The following is a 7,149-nucleotide window of genomic DNA, read 5'->3' as shown; positions in this document are numbered from 1 at the left end:
TTAACAAAATGAAGAATTATTACTGTTATTATTACTTCAGAGAAAAAAAAAAAAAAGGAGGAACTTGAACAAAATATTGTGCTCAACCTTCACCCAAAGTTACTTTGGAAACACCTTTGGTGACACGGGGTACTGTGGGGTGACCTCACTGCAGCCTTTCAGTACCTAAAGAGAGCCTATAAACAGGAGGGGAGTCAACTCTTTGAAAGGGTAAATAACAGCAGGACAAGGGGAAATGGTTTTAAATTGAAGGAGGGAAGATGTAGGTTGGATGTCAGGGGGAAGTTCTTTACTTTGAGAGTGGTGAGGTGCTGGCACAGCCTGCCCAGAGAGGTTGTGGATGCCCCATCCCTGGAGGCGTTCAAGGCCAGGTTGGATGGGGCCCTGGGCAGCCTGGTCTAGTATTAAATGGGGAGGTTGGTGGCCCTGCCTGTTGCGGGGGGGTTGGAGATTTGTGATCTTTGAGGTCCCTTCCAACCTGGGCCATTCTGTGATTCTGTGATTCTGTGACACTGCCGTTGTATATTTGCACACTCGATTGTAAAGACAAAAATACCACTTAGCTATCTTAAATGTTGTTGAAACTTTTGTCGTTCAAGAATATGAGGCAGAATTGTGGACAAAAATTCAAATAAAACAGTGCTCCTTTATTAGAAAATGTGAAAGAATTTTTAGATATAACTTCATTCAGTAATTTTATGTAAACTTCAGTAAGTAAAATGGGAGATTTCTGTTTTAGAACATGTGGATAGATTTTATTTGTTCCTCTAGATTTTGTAAGCGTGGGCTTACTAGCATGGCCAGCAGGCTGAGGGAGATGGTCCTACCCCTCTACTCTGTGCTGGTGAGGCCTCACCTGGAGTACTGTGTCCAGATGTGTGGAGTCCTCAGTACAGGAGAGGCACAGATCAGTTGAGAGAGCTGGGGCTGTTCATCCTGGAGAAGAGAAGGCTCTGGGGAGATCTCAGGGCAGCCTGTCAGTATCTGAATGGGAGCTATGAGAGGGAAGGGGACAGACTCTTTAGCAGGGTCTGTTGTGATAGGACAAGGGGAAATGGATTCAAACAGAGGGGAGATTTAGAATAACAGAATCATAGAATCATAGAGATTTAGGTTGGATATAAGGAAAAGGTCTTTTAGAGTGCACCAGGCACTGAGGCTGCACCAGGCTCTGAGCAACCTGATGTAGCTGTGGGTATCCCTTCTCATTGCATGGGGGTTGGACTAGGTGACTTTAAGGGTCTCTTCCAACTTAAAAGATTCTATAATTTTATGATTCTATAAGCAATTGCAAGGATATTTTATATGGAAAAAAAGCATTCAGGTAACTCTTAGAAAGAAATTAAATTCTCCTTGGCTTCTGGAGTTTTTCAAAGCATTAGACATAAGATTGACTCTGAATGCTGCAAGTATGATGCATTACAACTCTTTGGGATCATAGAAATCTTATCTTTTACTACGGTGGAAACCAGCCTGTGAACACCAGGTGGTCCGTGGTAATACTTACATGATCTATTTTTGACAGGACTGATGTCAGCTTCATACCAAATGGACAGGTCCTGTGGTGAGTCAGCACACAAAGGAGGCTCAGTGCAAATGCTGGTGGTGCCATGGGGGAGCCGAGCATCCAGGTTTCCTTACAGAAGCAGCCAGGAGAGCCGTGTCCCTGGGCAAGGGTGCTCTCCTGCAGGATCAGTCCTGCCTGAATGCAGACTGCATTGCTTTGCTGATTGTTATGGTGCTTGTCTAAGTACCGTCTCCTCAAATGTGTGGCAGCAAATACATTTCTTCTGTAAAAAGCCTGGCATACTTCTAGTTCTGTTGGCTAGCTCCTCTGTCAAGAAAGTCAATAGGAAGTGATTTAGAACTAGTCACACAGCAAGTCTTAGCTATTTTATTACAGAACACAGACTGCAGTGTTATTTCTTTGTCTAGAAAAACTGTGCCAGCATCCCAATTTGAGAAATTACACTACATCTGTCCCGTCACTGGAACTACGCCTTCTCTCCATGTAATCTAGGAAAACGTTATTTTCTCTTACCAGCAGCACAAACAAATTATTTTTCTGAACCTGGCTTTTAAGGGCTTCCAGAGCTTAATTTTGTGTGTGAACAAAGCAATAAAATTTGCAGGTCAACCTGATCTAAGCTCTGAGGTTTGCAATTAAGCTTGAAAACCCAGGGTTGCTTTTCCCCTTGTTCTCCCTTGCTTCCCTTTCTCTTCCTTCTTAATGTACAGACTGAAGAAAATCTGCCAGCTGCTATTCTAACAGCCTCTGAAACTTACGTCCTTCCGTACAGGTTGATTCTTTCATGCACATTATCGTCCTGAGATTAGATCGGGATTAATCTCTCCTTTAGATGGATGGCTTTCAGCTCCTTGAGAGAAATTTGAACGGAACACAAAGAGTTCTGGTCAAAATTGCAGATCAGCTGTAAGCTCACGTCCAATTGCACAGGATTTCCTTTGGAGGAGTGAATGAATGAGAGCCATTTTATTTCTCAATTACATTGTTTGCCTCCATTGACATTGTTTGTCAAGCAAATTAATTAGTGAAAATAAGCCACAAAACCATCAAAACATTCAGGCAAAGCTTCACTCAAACTAACATGTTCAATGAAACAGAAACTTGGACTGGCAGCTCAGTGTTTTTACACTATTTGTTGATTCTACTGACAGCTTTAATCATTGCTGAGCTGACACTCCAGTGGAACAAATGAGTAAATAAAATGTCAGTTTTGCTTACGATGACATTGAACATAACTGTTCAACCTTGACAAGTCTGCATTTGTAGACAAGAGGATCACTTCTTTAGGTTTTCCGGCGAGAAAAACACAGCTAAAACCTGCACAGACACCAGCTACCACAACCACGGCCTGTAACCGATGGAAGCCGTCATTTCTATTTTCAGTTCTTGGAGAAAATCTAACGGTGTTATTTTTTTTCCCTGCTCGGAATGACGAAGCAGCTGCAACATGCGCCTGGTTCCAGGCCTAGGAGGAGAAGCCCGGCCTTGCTGAAATCAACGGGAGGCTTGCTATCAGCTTCTGTGGGCTCAGCATTGGCTCTACCCTCAGTTAGAGGGATTATGTGAAACTTTGTGTTTTTCTTTGAAAATTCTGTGTCAAAGGGGTCCTTTGTTTAAGGCATAACCTGAGTTGTCTGTCAAACGTGGGCCCCGATCCAGCAAAGCACTTAAGCACATGTGTAGCTTTGTTGAAACCAACGGGACTACCGCTCGTATGCTTAAAGTCACGCGTGTGTTTAAGTGCTTTGCCAGCCTGAAGCCTTTCAGAAGTCCTTTATATCATGTTGATTTCAAAGCACATTTAGTTATGACATCATCGTGCTGTTCTTGGCAGGGAATGAATTAATAAATGAGACAAGGAGAGGTCCGGCAGGAGCTGCCGGGGGAGTGGGACACTGCATTCCTTTCAAAACAAGGCCATGGCAGTAAGTTTTCAGGAGACATGAATCAGCCACGTAGGCAGTTATAAATAATGGGGCGCAGCCTGGCTGGGTGACATACCACTGCACTGTGTATATTGCAAGAACATACCAATACTGTGCACTTTCTGCATTTAATCTTCCCGCAGACTTGGCATCCACACACCCTCTGAGGCCGGTGGGAGTCTGGTCTGTGGGAGAACCGACTCACTCTTGCTTTCCGCATGGGATTTTTATGCTATTTCATGAGCTGGTACTGTACGGCTGGAAAGCAGCGCTGTCACTTATAACAAACTATTGGCAAGAGTGTGCTTCACAGGTATTAAAGCCAAGTAGTCTACATGAGGATATAGCAGTAAGCACAGGGATGGGTGGAGAGATGCATATGCTCTCAGCACATGAGCTGAGCTCTTCAGAGGGATGCTCTCTTGCATCCAGGACCCTGTGGCTGTGCCTGTGTTGCTGTTTGAACGCTGAGATTAAAGTTAAGCTTCCCTTGTATGCACAGTCCCACTCAGATTTTGGGAAATGCAAGAACACAGCACCAGGACGTGGCCACACCCCTCTTTATTAGCCAGGCTGGCACCTCGTTGCCAGTGTAATCGGAGATTACAGAGAGTCCCATAGCAGTACATCACAGCACTGACACCTCATCCCAGCTTGCAAGGCTCAACGGGCTCCGTGAGCAGCATCTGCTGGGTAGGATGGTGGCAAACACCACACTGGTTTCTCTACTTGTCATGGTGGGGGATGCCTACTTGGGAAGGGAGGTAGCTAAATGGAACTGAAAGAGCACTATGGGGAATAGGGAAGAAGAGAGCAGGTGTAGTGGGGAAGAGGAAGGAGGAAGATGAGGAGGAGGAAGGCATCAAACAATGGGCAGAAGAAGGCAATGTTGCAGGAATAACTGAAACTCTCATTTGGGACCTCGCATAAGGGGACAACCAGGGTGGTTGTAAGAAGCAAGGAAGTGGGAGACTCCAGCAATGCTCAGCTGTGACAGCATGAGCACACTCAGAAAAGTCTGCCAACGGGGGAAATAGGGAAATTTGGGGGTGGAAATTCAGTACCACAGAGAATCTGACCTCTTGTTATCTGCAAAAGACATCAGTGCCCCCTCTGCTCTGCTGTACTTAACTAAAATTGGCATTGACCACATGAATGGGAGGTGCAACAGAAGCTATGGGAGTTTCAAAGCTATTTTCACACAACAAAATGTAGACAAATAGTAAAAGAAACTTTGGAAAGTTTCTTCTAAGGAAGCCACTGTGCTACAGACACTGACAAGCAGCTGGGAGAACAAACTTTCAGCACAGAGGAGGTCGCTGGGAAGAGAGGCCAAGCTCTCTGTCAGAGACCCAAGTCTGTATGCCTTTTCTGTTGAAATCTGTGAAAACTTGGTAAGAATAACAAGGGATTTATTTATCATTTCTAGCAGTTTGGCCTGGTTTCTCATTTTTTTCTCTCTTTGGATTTGTTTACTTACTACTGATAGATTATTTTTATGCCATTCATGATCAGAATACAACAAACCATGTGGTTAAACAAAACAAAACAAAACCAAACCAACTAGCTTTCTATTCTGAAAGGTGACATGATTTAGATTATTTCCTTGAACTAGGACCCAGTGTCCGCTTTGATGAAAGTTACAGGAAAGCTCTCAGCAGCAGTTTAAATACACACTGCCAAGCTCACACCAGAGAAGGAACCACTTGCACACTTTCCAGAGGATGTTTTGCATCCTGTTATTCCAGCACCATGCGGAATTTCTGCTGTCATGTAGGCTGGAATGCTGCTTTTTATGAGGAAACTTATTTGGTGATGGTTTATAAGCGTTCACCTTCCCTTTCTGATGTGTACACTGCACAGGGCTAGAACGTGGTACGCAATAAAAGCCTAATCCAAAGCCCCTTGTAATCAGTGATAAACTAGCTGCAATTTCTCAGAGACTTCGATCAATTTCTCTTCTTGTAATTGCTGATATAGGAAGAATGTTATTTTTGTTGTAGTACTTGCATTAAGAATCACAGCTATCATTTGATCAAGCTTGTTGCAATGTGTCTGCTAGCAAGAGGCTTAAATTCTTTGAAGGATTTAGATCTGCTAAACCATCTGGGAAAGGAAAGATAATGCAAAATGTAATTTTAATGTATGTAAATGTAACGTAAGATGTAATGCAAAATGTAATTTTAATCCATGTCAGAAGTGAACCACTTTTTACGATCAGATTCTTATCTGAAATTCTTATGAATAATGTACTACAGCTTTGACATTTCTTGTTTTAGGGCAGCTACTTCCTAATGATACTTTCTTTGAAAATACTTTGAAAAGGAGCAAGGCAATGAAAAGAAGACCTTGTGATAATGCAGCACAGGGTATACATCAGGTTTCTGATGCCTGTCACACTCAGCCAGCTTGTCTCGGTGTGTGCCATTCAGCATGGCAGTATCTGTGCCAGATAAGGGTCAATGCCTCCAGCCCATCCCCAGCTCTTTGTCACTGCCTTCCTTCAGAGGAGCAGTGAGCTCCTTGGCCAGGGGATGTCAATGAGGAGTGTTATCAGCCAGAGGGCTTGGCTGCAAGAACACTTCCAGACATGATGGCCACAGGTGGGGCTACGGCAATGGCCAACTGGTCAAGCTAAGCCCATGGTGGTCTCGCCACACAGATATATGAAACATCAAAGCCACCAACAAATGCACCTTTTAAAAATCACTAAGCTACCTAAACCATACACCAGAGAAGAGTTAGATGTGAAAACATTCCTTGAGATCCTCACAGGGATTGAGGCAAATGGCTCTATTAAAGAAAGAGGTCTGGAAGGTTAGAGGAAGGAAGCATTAATTTAGGTAGGGATGCCAAGGCATGGACAGGCTGTGGGTAAAACTGACAGCACCTCCCAGGAAGAAATGGTTGCTATATAACGTTAGAAATTGAGGAGGGCAGAGGTCTCCTGCTGGGGCCGGGAAGGAAATTTCTGCACCAGTGCAGGGATCAGGAGAGCACCTGGTCACTATTTGCTGCTTTCCTACGCAGTTCTCCCTGCTCAGTTTGGCAGTAAGCAATGGTGTTCATCACTTCTCAGAGATGGCATTTCTTCTGTATGACACTATTTACTCTGGGAGTATGAGGAGGTAACCCACTGATTATCTCAGTGGACAGAAGGAATAGAAAGTCAAGTTTCAAGCTATTGCCATGACTTAAGAAACATGCAAGACTTTTGCCTCTGGACATAATCAAGTCAGCGTGTTCAGTATTGGTTTATGCTTAAAAAGCAAAGTAAAAGCAGATGAAGTGTATTTATAGGCTCATCAGCCAATGAATGGATGAAAGGGAAAAAGAAATTAATGGGAAAATGTCAGCCAGGATAGAGGAGGGACTCACTGTGAAGTTCATGTCCAGACCAACAATTTGGAGTTAATTCCAATGACTGGAATACACTGATTTACAGTAGAAGAGAAATTGACATTTTATCAACTTTGAATTTAAAAACAAACCAGTAAAGTTAGCCTAGTGTGAGGGAGATTCTTTTGTAAGACCACCACAGTCTGGGAGAGGCTAAGGGGCACTGAGATCTGGCCACTCAAAGACGTGTGGTTTTGATTTGAGGCTCAAAATCTTAAATAAAAAGTGAAAACAACAATGTTACAGCAACAAATCTGGGGCTTCTTCACGTTCCTCATCCTCAGATAAACCTGGGTA

The sequence above is a fragment of the Gallus gallus genome, chromosome 1 (assembly GCF_016699485.2).
Source record: "Gallus gallus isolate bGalGal1 chromosome 1, bGalGal1.mat.broiler.GRCg7b, whole genome shotgun sequence".
Classification (NCBI taxonomy): Eukaryota; Metazoa; Chordata; class Aves; order Galliformes; family Phasianidae; genus Gallus; species Gallus gallus.
Note: the sequence above shows the minus strand (reverse complement) of the source record.